The following is a 19,019-nucleotide window of genomic DNA, read 5'->3' on the forward strand; positions in this document are numbered from 1 at the left end:
GAAAGCCTACAGTGCAGCTTTACAGGATGTGAAGAATTTTCCTGTGTCGGGAAATATCCATTCTTTATATTACTCTCTTTTCATTTTTTTAAAATCATTTTCTTTCAAATAAAATGATTTTTAACATTAACTGAGAGTCACTCTTTCTGCTAGCTCTGTGTAGATTTGTGACAAATAGAAAAGAAATTCTAAGTAAAGAAAATGGAGTAGTTTCTCTCTTTCATTTCTTCTTTAGCCCGGTCCGTTTAAGCTTGGTGTAGGGAATTTGTGAATCTCCCTTATGCAGCAAGAGCTCTGAGGTCAGAGTAACAATATATTCTTGGCAGTAAATGTCTCCTGGTGAACCCAGCACAGTGGGGCCTTTCATTTGTAGATTACCTCCTTGTCTGCAGGCACTACTGCTAGCAAATTTGCTGGCAAACGATTTAATGTTGTAATTTAAAAATATTTAAGAGTTTGAAACCAAATTAAGCAGTGACTATAGAAAAATTTTCTAATTTATCTAGCGAAAAAAAGATAAAACCTCATCTTAAACAAAATGGAATTGGAAGCTAAATGGATTGTTGGTTGTGGAACTAGCACTTTAGGGTAAAAAAAAATGTCAGAGTCCACTAACTAAATATTTTATGAATACCCAAAGGACACAAGTAAATTAATCTCAAGCATTTAATTCAAAATAGATAACATCAGAACCCAGACAATCTGCTTTAGCTTTCCAGTCATCCTCTGTTTCATTTGTCCTGGTGAGGTTTTCAGAACTCCATCCTATGGGGCTGGTGAGGTGGTTGGTGGCTCAGCCTGGCAACCTGAGTTCCATTCCCAGGTCTCACGTGATGCCAGGAGATAAAGCTTTCCTGCAGATGTGTACTTGGCACCGACAAAAGGATATTTTTTTTTTTAAAAAAAGAATTCCATCATTTTATAGATTTTGCCTGGGATCTTAAAATGGTGTGTACCAAAGTCTGGAGTTAGCTTTGGTTTGGCTGAGGTGCAGGACCAGGATTAAAGAAAGTTAAAGAACACAGCTTGAAGCAGCTTGTGAAATGAGCCCTGCATTTTTTGCTCCAAAAACCCAAACACAAATAGCAAAGGCTGTTGGTGAGAGGTGGTAACCTTTTACTCTGCCCTGAGAATAAAATATGGCCTGTGTCACTGAGGTCTCCATTCCAACTTTAGAAGAAAGGAAAATACCCGAGCTCCTAGCCTGTTATACAACCATCCCCAGTAAATTGTCTCTGAGGATTTTCCCTTCAGCTGCTACAACAATAGTACTTGCAAGAGAATTCAACTCCAACAAAAATTTAATCATTCTCATAATGAAATAATACTCTGCTTTCTCTTAAAGTAGATATGGATTAACTTACAAGAGTCAAGTATTTAGGTCGTCAATATTTTAGATGATAATCCTGTTGTCTTCAGTCAGATATGATGATCAATTTACTATGGACATATTTTCAAATACACCTCATGAGAACAAATATTGGATTTACAATTGAATTACTTTCTTGTTATTTGGCCATCTGGATTTGAAAAAATATAGATTTTTTTTCCCTAAAAGCTATGACAATGATGCAACAATAAAATATCAAAAAATTTCTTTAATCTGTATCAATGTAAATGGTTAATTGTTGTTAATAATTATCCTTTAATAATGAACTTCTTTGTCTTAAAATCATACCCTAAGCAATAAAATAGTAGTACCATTACAGAAAGTAATATTCTCCATGTAAGTAAGGTGGCCTTAGAACAGTAGTGACAGATTAAAACAATTTCAAATATTCCTAATTATAGCAAGAAATAATTTTAAAGGGGCAACTCCCTTCCCCTAAAAGTTTTCATTTTGGTGGGAGAAAATCTGTTTTAGTTAATAAGTAACTGAATCAATCACACCATTCCATTAAATGTAAGAGAAATTTGCAAAATCATGCCTAGTGATCTTGCAAGTTTTAATTTTTTTATTTGATAAAATCTTTATTGACATAATTTATATTTCCATTTGCAACTTTCATTTTATGGTGCCCATCTAGTATATTAATATTTATCACTAACAATAATGTAAGAGTAGTAGTCTTTGAAAAACAGTGATGGCACTCTCCTCTTGTAGGTTCCCACTTAAGATCATCTGGGAATGGACATATTCCTTATTTAATTCATCAGTCCTTTGCCCTGTTGCAGAATGATAGATACAGAATTTATGACTCTCATTGAATGAAAGCACACACACATCACCACATACATACACACACACACACACACATCACCACATACATACATACATACATACACACACACACATCACCACATAATACATGCACACACACACATCACCACATACATACATACATACACACACACACATCACCACATAATACATGCACACACACACATCACCACATACATACATACACACACATCACCACATACATACATACACACAAACGCACACACACATATATATAATTTTGGTTTCTGCTAATTTAACTATTGCTGTCAGCACATCACAAAATATGTTTCTAAAAGTAGTTGTAAGAATCAATTCTTTATACACAACAAAAATGTATTTTTTTATTGTATGAAGAACAACAAACGTAATTTTATTCATGGATGTCACCACAATACAAAGAACTGTGTTAAAGAGTCACAACATTCAGAAGGGTGAGAACCACTGCTTTAGAAATTTAGTCCATTAACATCATGGCAGAGAGCATGGCAGCATGCGGGCAGAAATGGTGATGGAGATGTAGTTGAGAGTTCTGCATGTGGAAACACAGACACAGAAAGAAAGAGAGTACTGCTGGCATGGCTTAGGCATTTGAAAACCCAAAATCTACCCCCAGGGACACAGTTCATCCAACAAGGCCACGTCTACTCCAACCAGGGCACAGCTAATAAAGTCACTCCCTACCTGTTCAAATATAAGTCTGTGGGGTCCATTCTTATTGAAACCATCACAATGACACACAATTGACATTCAGTTAACCATGTATAGATAAAATCTTCATTTCTTTGTAGATTTTTATTTGTTTGTATTCTTGTGAAGATATGTCAACAGTTGATAGAGTGAACATCACCATAATTTTATACACTTATTTTTGGAAAGCATTTTGCCTCCCACTCTGACTTAATCCTCTGACTTTCTTTGCTAATTATCAGTTTTGTGCCATCTTGGATTTTTCTCGAATTTTGTAAAAAGAGAAACATATTGTTTTCCTTGGTTTGGTAATGCTGTGATCAACACTCTGACCACAAGCAACTTGGGGAGGAAGAGATTTATCTTACAGTTTGTGCTTCTAATTGAATTACTTTACACCATCATCATTATGATGAACTACGACCTTTGTTTAAAATAAATTCCTCCTCCCTCAAGTTGTTCTGTAACATATTCTATCACAAAGATGTAAAAACATTCCAATTGCGCTGAATGGTTTTCTGTGATCTACGGTTTTTCCTACACATTAGTTGAAATAAAATATGAGAACTGAAAGTTGTGTCCTCTCAATATTCATATAACAAAACCTGTTTCCCAAATAAGCTTTATTAAGAGATGGTGTTTCTGAGAGGTGATTGGCCATGAAGATAGGATCTTTATGATTCATGCTAAAAGAGGCCCAAAGTAGTTTCTTCCCTCATCCTGAGGATGTAGTGGGAAGGTATCATGTAAACCATCTATAAACCATGAAGCAAATCCTCAACACTCCTTGTGTTGCATTTTTCTGTCAGATCACCTGGACTTCCATTTTGTGAAAGATTTTGAGTGTGTGTGTGTGTGTGTGTGTGTGTGTAATCTTATATAGACATAGACATACATTTATACACACGCACATATATACATACATATATGTGTTCATGTGTATCTTATTAACTTTCCAGTCTATGATATGTTGTTGCAATAATAAAATTGGACTAAGATAATAAATATTTGAATTTCTTCCCAAATTTTATTCTGAATAATCGATCTATGTATTCACTGGTCATGAAGCATGACCTCAAAAACCCAGCTTTACTTTTATCAATTTTGTAATAATTCTCAAAATAAAGTAGAACCACTTTCAAATTTATTCTAAGTTTTGGTAGATTTTGTGTGTGTGTGTGTGTGTGTGTGTGTGTGTGTGTGTGTGTAGCTTTCTAAAACAAAGGCACATATGACCCAGCTTGACAAAACTATATAGCTGAAACCAGTCTTTACTCCTGAGTCTATCAACTCTAAATCACGAGGCAACAGTCATGTGTCACACCTGGTTTTCACTTTGGTAAGTCACAAGTGAAAGATTCTTTATTTTATTTTGCACATTTAAATATAACTTTGACATTTAACGTCATGAAATTTTGGATTTATAACTGAGAACATTTTGAAAAATGCCATTTCAAGTCTATTCAAATATGAACAGGATGGTTTTTAACCAACACAATGCTTTAGTAAATTATTTAATATTTTTATAACTATAGATATTTTGGCAAGTTCATTCTTAGCTAAAGTTGTCTCACATTTTCAAGAATATGTGTATTTCTGTAAAATCTCATAATCTTTACACCCATTTTCATAGCGAAGCATTGTTAGAATTTTCACAAAGACTAAACTGAATGTATAGCTCAATTAATAGAAAATTAGTATTTTACAAATAATGATTCCTCTGACCATTCTTTACATTTGGTTTCTTTAACTTTGCTCTACTCTATAGTATCATTGTCACATTATACCTTTTAGAAATATTTTGTCAAATTTAAATATATAGGTTTTTTATTTTGTTTGTTGTTATAAAGAGAATTGTCATTTTCTATCTCTTTCTTCAGTAACTTAATATCTTCAGTGTAGATGACCTTCACTGCCTTGGTAATTTATTCCTCGTAATTTTATTTAAGTCTATTATGAAAGGGAGTCTGTCCACAATTTGTTTCTATGTATAGTTGCTGTTGGTATACGGAAAACTTCTGATTTGTGCAAACTGATTCTGAAGTTGGGAAAAGGAGTATAAGATATACGGAAAACTTCTGATTTGTGCAAACTGATTCTGAAGTTGGGAAAAGGAGTATAAGAGCCAAAAGATAGTGCCATTTACTAAGAGATTGTGTCTCCTAGTACTGTCAGGACATACATCCTCAGAATCTCACCAGTATGAATCCCTAAAAAAAACTGAAGAAGAATAAAAACAATAGCCATGCTACAAAAAGTGGGAAAGCTCTTGAGGCCTCAACCCAACAAATGTAACTGCAGGCAACTAAAGAATCCTGAGAGTGGGAAAAAGTGGCCTCCACAGGGAGGAACACGCCAGCTGATGAGCCAAAACAAATGATGAGCCTTGAAAACACATACATACTGAAGAGTTCAGGAGTAAGAAAATAAAATGTAGGAATGTAGAAAAAAAGAAATATAAAGTTGTAAGCCTAGGAGAATGAGGACAGACTGTCAGCAACTTTCTCAGCAGTTTGAGATTAACTATTAATGGTGGGTTATTTTGCTTTACAACCCATACCTCTATTTACAAGGCCAAAGCATCTCTCTACAAACTGAGAGCTAGCCTACTGATATGAGCTGATTTAACTTTTAGGAAATAGATCTATGACCTCTGGGTTATGCATTATCCCTGCTACGTGAAACTGGCAGCATCAAACAAGAGACCTCAGGGCTTTAGTCAGCACCACCTGGAAGTACCAAGGAAGACAATAGATTAAGTACGAGCACTAGTTTAACTGAAAGACACTGTTAAAGGAGATTGTAAAGTAAAACAATCTGTATTAATGTTTTAACTTGAGATTGCAAAAATTCCTTTGTTCAAACCTAATGCTTGGTGCCCCTACTATAAAAAGGTGGGTTCAGAAACCAGCCTTTGCCACAAGCCTAACAAAATCCATCTCTGTCTGTGGTCTTAGCAAGCTGATAAGCTTTTTGTGTTCCATGGAGATTTTTTTTTTTCTTCATTCTGGTTTCTGGAATAAAGTTTGCTTCTGGTTTATTAGACTTTGGTGGCCTATCCCCATCTTTGTGCAACATCCCTGGATCCAATACATATGAGTAACACTATACAGACTGAGAAGGGTATATTTGTGTGTTTTTAAATTCTTACAAACATATATGTATGTAACAATAACTATTTTTATTGAAAACAAGAGGCAATAATATGGGAGAAATAGAACCCAGAGGGATAGTTGAAAGGTTTGAAAGAAAGAAAATCAGGGGAAAAGTGTAGTTATATTGATTTCAAATAATAAAATGAAAATAAAATCCAAAAAGTAACATTGTCTCTTAAATGTGTTTCTGTTTGTTTGCTATTAGTATGTAGAGTCAGTTAATTGTGCATATTAAACATATTTTATAAATTTGCTAATTCTTGTATTTTCAGTGACTTCTTGGTAGATCCTTTAGATTCTCAATATACAATTATTAGAAAAACAATGCCTTGAAAAATTGTTATGCAGCCTACAAAGAATGAGAGAAAATCTTTGTTAGATATATACATTTCTATAAGTAGCAAAGTTAAAATTGTAGAAGCCAATGCCATTGTCTCTTAGAGAGGGCAAGAGGAAAATACAGTGTTAGAGATATTCTTATCTTGACAATGGAAACAGCTTCACAGGTTAAATTTGTATCAGAATCTAGAAGGTTGTAAAATTGATTTGTGCAAGCTTTAATTACATCCGTATTACATCAGTATACTGCTATAAAGCTATATTCTTCAAAGCCCAAAATACTAGGTTTCAGGTAATTTGAAAAGAAATGTAAATTATTGAGAAAGGACCTAACAGTGTGAACTCTGACCTCCTGCTGGGCTTGTCTCCAGGAGTGAAGTATGAAAACTGACAGACACCTCTGTGTCTTGTGTCTTTTGAAAATGAAAACATTTACACTCACACCCAGGACCATCATATGGATTAAGTCACCTAAAACACGAAGAACACTCTTGACAAATATGACCATTTGATTCTAAAAAAAAATGTCAAACATTGTTTAAATAATTCCTTTCACAGGAAGTTCAAATGCTGTTTTCATTGTTTTGTTCAGACATACTTAAGGAATATCATTTGTGAAATTCTTGACTCTTAAAAGTTCACTCTAAACATGCACTTGCTGCCTTATTTATAACCAAACAAGTCAGGTTGAAATGGAAAATGAAAACAAAAGGCCATTCTATGATCTAAAAAGTCTTGTCATCAAAGGGTGAATGGGTGGACATTGAACGAAACAAATAGAAATGCTCATAAAAAACTTTAAAAAATAAATAGTAACTTAAAAAAAGATTAGTATGTTAAATTTAATATATGTACATATATTGACTAAAATTTGTATTCTAACCTTTGTAAATGCTTACTTTTTCTCATTAACCCATAGGTTTGCTATTTCATGTAGTGTGGAGAATGTCTTTGACAGTCATGTATTTTTTGTTTTGAATGAATAAGTGTTTTAAGCAATGAAGAGACGATGAGGAAGTACAATATCATTAAATCGGGTTGGGTTCTGCTGATTCCCACTAAAGAAGGCCATTACGGCTGCTAACTAGATTTCTTTCTATTTAGAATAAAGACATAGCAGAATTCTCTCTGTCGGGTTGAAGTTTCCAAATAAAAGAACAAATAATGAGATAGAGATGAGATCATTTACCTGCTTGTTCATGAAAGCATGTGGAATCTTACTTGGGAAGAGGTGCCAAGAAACTGTAGCTCCTACTTGAACATTCTCTCAGTGACTGAGTATTCAGCTTTCCTTGTCCGGTGGGCTTTCTTATTATGGGATAATCAACAGCAACACCGATTGGAAAGAGTTTTTCTTTAGCTGTTCTCAAAGGCACATGTTATTAATCTTGTATTGTTTTCTGTTCTCTTTCTTTCCTGGCATAGAACTAGGGAGCAGGCCATTATCAGGTCTTTGAGCACGCTTTCAGACAAACATGCTAGTGTCTGAAATGGAGGTGCAGGGCTTGGGCAACAGGAGTCAACCATGTATTCAAAGCCTGTTTTAAGGGAGTTAAAATATTGCATAACAATTTACCGACATAATGTACATTTCATATGTCCTCAAAATTCTTATTCGCCCTTAGAAAAAGATTGTGGTTAACATAATTACAAAATCAGTAGCAAATTAGCAATAAAGGCATGTAACTATATATATATATATATATATATATATATATATGGACCAATTACAATGATACAGATATATTACAAAGAATCTTTGAGTAAAGTGAAATACAAATAGTAGAAAAAAAAACAGACACAACACATATAAATTATTTCTCACATTTCTTGGTTATCTTTTTAGTTTCAAAACATACATACATACACACACACCCTTACACACATCTAATCAGTAAATATACTAACAAAAGGAATGGTTAGTTTGCAAAAAAAGCACTATCAATGGCCAATAAATACTTGGAAATGTATTTAATACTCTCAGTAATAAAAAATGTAAATTAAAATTGCTTTGATATTCTATTGGAACTCATTCTAGTATAATACGATTTCTTACATTTAAATTATCATTAACTAAAAATATTTCTAATATTAAAAATATTAAGGTAGTTGACAATTTTTGAACTACACCCTATAGGGAAAAAGGATAAAGTAACACTCTCATTATATAAGGAAACGTTTCCCTGATAGTATTTCATATAGTTTCTATTCTTAATTATTCATCTTTCTTAATGAGCTGGATTTTAGTGGTACTTCATTTTTAATACATCTGTGAAAGGATGCCAAATTTAGGTATCCATTCCCAACTATTCCATTTAGTAGAGCTAATGTACAGATACATGAAATATTCAGAAGAATAAGGAAGAAAAATATTCTTAAAATGATCTGATGTCTATGAATCTTAACCTTTTAGTAATCTGCAGTCTAACGATGCCTGGTACTTGTATAAATACTTTAATTTGAAAATATAAATTTTTTCCTATTTCAAAAGAGTTTTATATATTTATTAGAATTACAAATATAAAATGTGAAAGATAACTATATACATATGGTCAATAACTCCATGTGTATATTTATGATTGACATACAAAATATAGTAATGGTTAGAGAACACAGGATAAAGTATTTCCAGAGAGATATACCCTTAGACACACTCTTCGGTCAACCTAGCCTCCTTGATAAGTTCCAAAGCAGTGAAAGATACTATGCTAGAAAAAAAAAAAAAGAGGTACTGACTTACTCCAAATAATTATTGCTTTTATCACAATTACATTTAAAGTGATAATAATAAAGGAAACATTGACACCTCACAGTATACAAATTCAAGAAACAAATACACAATTACTTATAGTAGACTACATATTATTATAGAACCAGCAAGACAATTAGTCATTTAGCCTCCTTGCTTGACCTTTTTCAAAATTACCATTATTGGAATGATTCATTTGTTGCTTTTGTTTACATGTCCAAAATCTTATTAATATAACGAATACCCAGAATGTCTAGTGAAAACTGTTAATTAACTCGGCAATTACACATCAGTCTCTTGCTCAAAAACTGCATCTATCTACGTTTTGCATTTCTGAAAATAGCAATCGCAGAAGGACAAAATCAAACTGGCTTTATTCTTTACTCAACATTCTCTAGCAGTTAATCAGCCGATCCAGCTAACTTATTACTTGTACTCAGAGTCTAAAACTCAACTCTAGCAGTTTGTACTACAGACTATAAATAGTTGTATTTTCATGAAGCCAGCTTTTACAAATCTTTCAATGTGCTTCTAAGTCCATAGTGAATCTCGTGCCCAGAATATTCCAGTGTGGAATTGCTCTGTTTGTTATGTTAATTATTCTCTTAGGAAGACCTGTATATTCCAGTAAAAAATAAACAATATGCATATTTATAGTAAAGACAAAGATCCAGCCATTGAACCTGCTCTCTAGGTTCCTTGTCTCTTCTGACACCAGCATTTCTCAGAGAAAATTTGTGTAAGTTTTATATTAAATAGTAGATATTTCTGATGATATGTTTATTCACTATCTTTTTGTATTTCGTTTCATTTTATTTGATGGAGGCAGGATGCCCTGTTATCCAGATTGGCCTCATACCTACCCCCTTCCCTCCCTGATCATACCACAAAATAACTGTCAGAGACTCTAGCTCAAGTGCTGGGAAAGTGATACTTACTTAAATCCCAGACTGGACTGTGCCAGTCATGACCTGGATTTACTTAGTAAATATCTCTAAAATAGCTTAACTTAAAATAAAAAAGAGTATTTTCTACATTTAAAAATCATTCATAAAAGCAATTGTACTTTTGTACTTTTTTATAATACAAAAATATTTTTCCTGGTTTGATATTTTCATAAGCATCAAACTAAAAAATCATGCTTTTTAAGATAGAAACAAAGAAGGCTTTTAATGTTTCAATATAGTGATTTTTAGTAATATACTTAGCATAGATGTTTCTCCTGAATTCCTTTTTATTTCAGTAAAATAGGATCCTAATGTAAAATCTAAGAGGAAATGAACGTAAATACTTTTATTCCAGAAAAATCTTACAAATAACCTAACAACTCGACAAATGGCTCCGCGCTCAATCTGGAAAATTGACATTGGTCATACTGTCAACTTTTTCTAACAAAATCGCATATAAATGTCCTGTCTGTTCCTCTGAGATAAATGATAAGTATCTTTCTCTAACTAATTCCTTGAAAGCCCTTCCACCTTGCTGGGACAATTGAAGAGCTGCAGGAGAGGTCACATCTTAACATCGAGATGGCTCATGGCCATTAACAATTTAACTTGGGACAAGCAAACCAAAAAATGAGCCAATAAACCAAAAAACTAACAAAAAAATTAAAATTTGAATTTTCTTAAACTGCAGCAAAAGCTGCATTACCTTGCGCAAATTCTCAGGTTTTGCTGTATGATATGTTTTGTATGATATGTATTATTCAAGGGCATTTTGATAGCACTAGTAGATCACGACTACGTTAGAAAGCTCTGAATTTACCAAGCAACATTTTTATATACTTGAGAATTTTAGTCCTCTTGCTTGATATAAATTACACTACTCTAACATTTAGTAATCTCTAGAGTTGTATTAGCCTTGAGTATCAAGGCTTCATGAGAAAAGACACATAGGGTAGTAGCAGTACAATATATCGGGATTATTTTCAGTGATCACTTGAAATGCCAGAAGCAAAAGGTTGTTGATTACTCTCCGTGGAACCAGAAGTCATTCAGTATAGATAACAGTTAAAACATAAGATGAAGGAAAACAGGATATAAGAAAATACACAGTTAGTTACAAAAGATTTAGGTAATAAAAATATGTCAGGGAAGCCGGGCGGTGGTGGCGCACGCCTTTAATCCCAGCACTTGGGAGTCAGAGGCAGGCGGATCCCTGTGAGTTCAAGACCAGCCTGGTCTACAAGAGCTAGTTCCAGGACAGTCTCCAAAACCACAGAGAAACCCTGTCTCGAAACCCCCCCCCCAAAAAAAATAATAATAATAAAATAATAAAATAAAAAAATAAAAATATGTCAGGGAATAGCACCTTCTCAGGAGAGTGTGCAACATGAAAGCACTAACACAGAACAGATGCACTTGCATACATTATATATATATATATATATATGTATGTATATGTATACATACATGTCTATGATAGATAATGTGAAAGTATTCTATATATATGTTTTATTCATGCATGTTAGAGTTACAAGGGTAATGAGAATAAATGGGTGATTGTTGTCTACCTAGTATCAATTCATTCTTTTTCATAGAGTTGGTCTGCATTTTTTCTTTTTTTTAAGAAGTCTACCCCTTTTTTCATACAATTGAATCACCTGGAAAACCACAGCATAAAGCTGAAGTCCACCTAAAAGATCCTAGAGGCTGTCTGAATGGGTAAGTAGGGACAATGGGCACCTGTGTTTTTAATCACTTTTCCCCCAAAATGTAGAAACAAACCATCTGCCACATCTGTGAGATCTCTGACTTGAGGATGAGAAGGGGGATTTTTTTAAAAAAAAACTTTCTGCGGATCTGCCTGCCTCTGCCTCCTGAGTGCTGGGATTAAAGGCGCCACCACCGCCCACCTGGTCTACAAGAGCTAGTTCCAGGACAGGAACCAAAAGCTATGGAGAAACCCTGTCTCAAAAATTCAAAAAAAAAAAAAAAAAACTTTCTGGGGGTAAATTGAATGCAGAGAGCTCAATACTTATCTAAATTGGAATTTCATGTCCATTTGTAGGGATCATTATCAAAATGCTTTTATGACTCGGGGAACAAAAAGTAAAAGCAGTAATATAGATGAAAAATGATGTTAGCTGAGGGTAAACCTAAGTCCTTCCTCAGAAGAAAAGTCGCCTGGTTTCAGACTGTTTAATATGGCAGTCATTTTAGACCTGTCACTTTTGACTACTTTAAGTAAGTCTAAAATGGAACTGGAAAGTTTCTTAATTTAACATTGAATCTTACTACTTAAAGCTTCCAAATATATTTACAAAACTTTGTACATGTTTTGTTTGAAATGTGAAGTTACTTTCTTCGCTGCAATCTTATGAAATACGCGTTTGTGTGTATGTTTATTAAGGGAAGCCAATGCACAATAGCTTTGTACTGACGGTACTAAAGGGCTGGAATAAGTTTCAAATATTTGAATAAATTAAATACACTTTTCTAATGAATTTCCATTGGTTCTGTTCACATTTTAAAACATGCTGCCTGGAAAATATTGATTTCTGTATGTGACTTCTTTTACAATTTCCCTGTAAGGGCCTTTGGTAGACATGAGAGACTAATTTATACAGCTTCCATCTGCATCGTTTTACCAACAGGAGGATTAAACTGCATAGCATAGCAAATTCAATCTAGAGACAAAGAAATCGGAGTGACTAGTGAAAACAGGCTTATTTCGCTGGCTGTCACATGGTTTCTTTCAGGTGTTCATCCTTCCTGTATTAATTACCTTTATAAAAATGTTTTTACTTTTATAAAAAATACTATCTTTCTCATTTTATATACCAATCCAAGTTCCCATTCCCTCCCCTCCTCCCACTCCCTACGCCTTCCCCCTTATCTCCCCTCCACCCATCCACTCCTAAGAGAGGGTAAGGCTTTCCACGGGGAGTCAACAAAATCAAGCATATTGTTTTGCAGCAGGACCAAGGCCCTCTCCACTATATCTAGGCTGAACAATGTATCAAGATTGAGGGAGCCATTATGGGGCTAGCAAGGAACCTGGCAAGAGAGAAATTCTCAGGAATCCAAAGGGATGACCCCAGCTAAAACCCTAAGCCATAGTGGAGAGGGTGCCTGAACTGGCCTTGCCCTGTAGTCGGATTGATGACTATCTTAAATGTCATTATAGAATCTACATCCAGCAAGCAGATACGAAGATCCACAGTGCAGCACTGTGCTGAGCTCCCAAAGTCCATTCAAAGAGTGGGAGAAGTGAGTGAAAAATACAAAGATGTCAAGACCATGATAAGAATACCCACTGAAACAACTTACATGATCGAATGGGAGCCTTCCAACTCCGGCATGACTGCAAGGAAACCAGCATAGGACCAAACGAGGCCCACTGAATGTGAGTGACAGCTGGAGCCGATTGTGGGGCCATTGGCAGTGAGACCAGGATTTATTCCTTCTGCTTGTGCTGGCTTTTTAAAAATGTATTAATTATCTTTAATGCTTAAAAATTTACTCTCAAAATTAGTGGTTTAGAACAGAAGATGTCCATTATTTTGTTGATTCTGTGGAACCCAGAACTGTCTTGCTAAGCATCTCTATTTCAAGATCACTTATAACACTGCCATAAAGGAATCATCTAATGCCATAGTCTCATGGGATGGTGGACTACAGGTGGAAAGACTTAGGAAGTACTGCATGGTACTGTCAGGATACGGTTTCTCACTAGTCATTGCTAGCTGGAGGCCTCTCATCCACTGATCATTTACATCTCTCCACAGAGCACCTCTCAATATACCAGCGAGTTTCCTCAGTACAGACAAGCAAGAGTACAAGACAGGACACTCACCATGGGAAACAATCTAAAGTGGTAGCACCTGACATCACCATATTCAATGCATTTGCAAAGAATTGCAGATAAATCCCATATGTAAGAAGGATGAAGGCATAAGGACTGAAAGTTTCTAGTACTGTGTTAACTTACATCACAAGAGTTCTTATTTATTATATTTCCAATATTAGAAGTTATCAATCATTTCTTAGTGCATAGATAGATAGATAGATAGATAGATCCCATACTATTGGGATATATAGTCATATACATAACTATTATCTATTTTCCTTCCGAACATTATAAGTTACTTTCAGGTTGAATATTGATGTTGATAGAAGTTGTTCTTATTAATATAAGTTACCTATTATATAATATATAATTAAATAAATTGCTTATGCAGATCTCTTTGTCAAGGAAAACTTCATTTCTGGTTACTGTTATAAAATGTCCTACAAAAGACAGGATTCTGATTGGTATCTGTGTGTGTATGGAAAACTATCTGTTGCTTGAGAACGCTGAGACATAAATGACTCACAACTTCACATTTATTATAGGTTTTTCAAAAGTCATACTGACTCTTATCTTACCTCTAACAGTATCCATCCTCTTTCCACAAGCAGTTACATTTACTGAGGTTTTTATAGCAATGTGCTCAGACTTGAAATATTCCATCCCAGAGGGAGTGGGCAGGCACACAAGACCCAGGATACAACCAATTTACACGTTCAAAAAGAAAATCATGAAACTAACTAGATATTCAGGGTCCCTTCCCTTGGTTACACAAACAGTAAATGACTGTTGGGGAAGAGACTGGCCCTCCTGCGAGGCTACTTTAAAGAGATTCTCCAAGTGGTTGAGCTTTCTGCAAGTCCTGCAGAGAGCAATAGGGTTGCAGCTTCTAGGAGAACCATCCCTCTGAAATGGGTTCTCTGGTCTTGTAGCTGCATTTCATTTGGCATGCTCACAAATCAAATTCTTGTCAACATTTCTTTAAGTAACCCCAGTAAACCTACTGATTTGCCACATTGGACTTTGTTATAATAGTTTGTTATGGGACAATGGTCTTATACCCTGTAAAGATTGGTCAGTTGTATTGCTTTAATAAAATGCTAATTGGCCAGAAGCCAGGCAGGAAGTATAGGTGGGGGCACCAGGCAGAAATTATAGGCTGGACAAGGAGAACAGGAGAATTCTCCGAAGAGGAAAGGCTAAGTCTGTAGTCATACCCTAGACGCAGAGGAAGCAAGGTGAGAATGCCTCACTGAAGGAAGGTACCAAGCCAAGTGGCTAACACAGACAAGAATTATTGGTTAATTTAAGATGTAAGAGTTAATAAAGACTGAGATAATAGGCCAACAAGTTTACGATTAATGTAGACCTCTGTGTGTCTCTTTGGCTGCAGGATTGGGCAAGACAGAAACCTCTGTTAACAATAGTTTATTTGGTTTATGATAGCTTCTTCTCTGGAGTAAATGGATCTTTATGTTGTATATTCCAGAATGGGTACCTAATTTTGGAAAGCTTTAAAATTACATTTTAATGGCTTTAATTTTTATGTATCCAAGTCTTTTTGTTGTTGTTTTATTATTTTTATTTTTTCTATGACAGGATTTTTATGTGCAATACCAGTCCTGGCTGTCCGGGACACTCACTTTGTAGACCAGGCTGACTTCGAACTCACTGAGATCTACCTGCCCCTACCTCGCAAGCATTGGGATTAAATTCATGTGCCACCTTTGCCCAGTCTTTTTTTTTTTTTTTTTTGCCATGGGTGTTTTCATCAACCCCCCCCCCCCCCATGAGGGCTCAAGTAATTATGCTGAAGATGCAGTAGAAAGATTGTCAAAGCCAGAGGGGATGGAAGACATCAAGGAAACAGTGCCTTCCAGACACAACACAACTCATAGAGACTATCTATGGCCGCTTGTGCAAGACTTGTTTAGATTCAAGCCACAGGGTGCATCACTCCTAGTAGTAGGGTGTAGACAGAGCTGCCATCACTAATCATAAGCTATTGAAAACTACTATCAAAGGAAAATGTAGTTTTCTCCAAACGAATGTCTTTTGTATATAAACTGTATGTAAGAATAGACCTTTTGCCTAGCAGCATATGTAAAGACAATACTAACTCAAAGAATTTTTGAAGATTCTTTTTCTAATACTGCATTGTTTGAGCATTATTTTCAATTTTACTGGTCTTTTACTTGTATATTATGGTTTCCAATATTTTGTTTCTATAGAATTTGTTTGTGTGTTTCTTATGACTTTTCTTTGTGATTGTTGATCTGTTTTATTGTTGTTTGTTTTATTTACCTGATTGTTTTCTTAAAAAGAGGGAAAGACAGTGTAGAGTTAGTATCATAAGGAGTTAGGAAGGATCTGAGAGGCAAAGAGAAGGAAAATCCTGGTCAAAATATGTTGTATGAAACAAAACTTATTTTCAATATAAAATAAAGACAATAAAGACAAACATATTTAAGAGGAGTAATGTGCAGTAATTGCATTTAGTCGATACGTAAAAGTACCAGATTATTTGCTTTTTCTCAAATCTATGATTAGAGGTAAATGAGAAAACCAGCCTCAGATCATATGGTATTGATCAATGTGTTCTTTAGCAAAACTAGGAAAATTTGATATAACTTACTATCTGTTTTGCCTAGGAAATATAATCGGATAGTCAGCAGGAAATCTAAATCGTAGTTTCACTTAAGTAATGAGACTCAGCAGGATATGGTATTGTTACATTAAATACCCTGAAGTGACTTAATGTGATTACAATGTCCTTGCTTTAAAAGAACCTAATGTGGCATGCACAGGTAATGAATTATTATCAGTATTAATGCCTAAAATCACATTTTGTATTTTCTGTTTTACCACATATGAGTATAATATTTTAAATACATCTACTGAAAACATGGCCATGTTCTTTTACCATTTAATAATTTACACAGTTAGAAATGTTTTACTTTTCATGGAATTATTAAGCTTTAATATTGTGTTTATTCTCTCATGGTATTACCTTGAATTATTTCCCAATTACATCTCTACATAATAATCAAATGTGATACATGTTGTAATTATAGCACCTGAGTGTTTGATCATTTTTAGTTTAAAAGGAAGTAAGCATGATGATTTATTAAATCTTGGGAAGTCAGAGAAGTTGAACTGTACTGTCATGAGAACAAAGACAGCCATATCCTAAAATTTAAAAACAGATGTCTTCAAAGAGTTTATGGCAATGGAAAAACATATTTAGAACAATACCTCTAATATAAGGCTAATATTTTAAGCTCCACAGCAGAATAAATCTAGAGTATACATATGGAGGTTGTACACATGGAGAAATCATATTTGAACAAAAAACAAAATTCTTAAATGATGCTATAGTTTCAATAAACTTTGAAGGATAGGAAACTTTCTACAATCAAAAAGAAGATCCACTGTTGAATGAAATTGTGTCTTCTGGATACAAAGGAGAGCTAAACTCTCATCAACTATGTTTGTGTGTACAAGTCCTGCATACAAAACGTCCATATTCATAGCATAAGTATGAAGAGGTTCACCAAGCTTGACCCTTAACTAAGGAGATATTTACAGTTGATGTCTTGTAGAGGAAAAGACAAAATGAAATTTATGCCCTGATAATACTGTAGCATGCATGGGCAGCTCAAATATGGCAGTTCTGTTGAACTTGTCCATGTTGGGATTCACAATCTAGGTTGAAGAGGGTGACTTATCATGTCCCTTCCTCAGTTCTAGAGGAAAGATTCAACTTTATTTAAGGGTATGGTTCCCAATACGTTACCTGTTGGTTTTATTTAAGTTGCTCTATTACCAATAAAAGACTCAGGTGTCAGATATTGGAGTGGAACCTGATAGAAGAAAAAAGTGGTGGAGGAGTGACCCACTAAATTTTCTAGTTTTACTGGAGACCCAACAAGAGCACCTGTCTAAGGGTCACAGACCAAAAAGACAGTGAGTCTTTAAGTCCTTCCCTAGCCCTTCCTGTTTTTCTCTCTATCTCCCTGGGACCTCTGTACTCTTTATGGCTGATTCTTGTCAACTAGTTGCCAAGATATTACCAATAATCCAAAGATATTACCAATGATCACAGTGTGATCTGATATCCTGCCATAGTCACCCGGGTTAGTTTGGATGACCACACACCCATGAATATGTAAGTAGCACAAATTTAATTCAGTAGTTTATTAAAAAGGAGGACATGAAGTTGGGAGAGTGTAGGGAGGTGGAGTATGGGCCAGGGAGAATATAGGAGGAATGGGAGGTGAATGGAACCAAGATATATTGTATGAATATATAAAAATCTCAAAACATATATTGAAGCACTATATTAAAATGTGTTATGTTTAAATGTTAGTATCTTTCCTTCATATGCATATGTTCTGTTTCATTTTGTTTTCATTTTTTTCTAGTTTGTAGTTTATAAATGCATGTATCTATACTGGCATTTGTTTCTAAAATAAGGCAGGGTAATGCATATTTATACAATTTCTCACATATTTTAGTTGTGTCCATGGCATTTGGTAATAAAATTCTTTCATTTATTAGGAAAAGAAGGATACAATATTCTATGCTGTATGTATTTGATAAACTAGAAGATGTCCACTCATTTTTACAAAAATATGTTTGTGATATCCACAATCTTAGTTTCAAGGGAAATGAATAAGAAAAGAAGTAATATAGCACTGTGGTATGAACCAAACCAAAAGAATAAGGACCCCCCCCAAAAAAAACAATGTTTTTATGACATTTGTAAATCCCTTCGAGTATAGTCTGGAAAGGAAGAAGAATGTACAAACATCAAGGTATGAGTATGAACAGATAAAATAGAGTGAGGTTGAAAGTATTGATGTGTGATATTGTGCTCTCCATCAGAAGCAGAAAGTGGTGAATTTCAAGGATCTGATGAAACGGTATCCTAAAAGAAGCACAATCCATGGTTCTTTTATTTCAGGGGAAAAAGGTTCAAACTAGTGAAATTCCAGAAGCCTGTCCAAGGTGGGAAGTTGAGTTTGAAAGACGGCCCCATGACACTCTTCCTTCACATGAATAAGTGATA

The sequence above is a fragment of the Microtus oregoni genome, unplaced genomic scaffold (assembly GCF_018167655.1).
Source record: "Microtus oregoni isolate MIOR12 unplaced genomic scaffold, Mior012 000010F_ref0000083, whole genome shotgun sequence".
In the NCBI taxonomy this organism is placed as follows: domain Eukaryota; kingdom Metazoa; phylum Chordata; class Mammalia; order Rodentia; family Cricetidae; genus Microtus; species Microtus oregoni.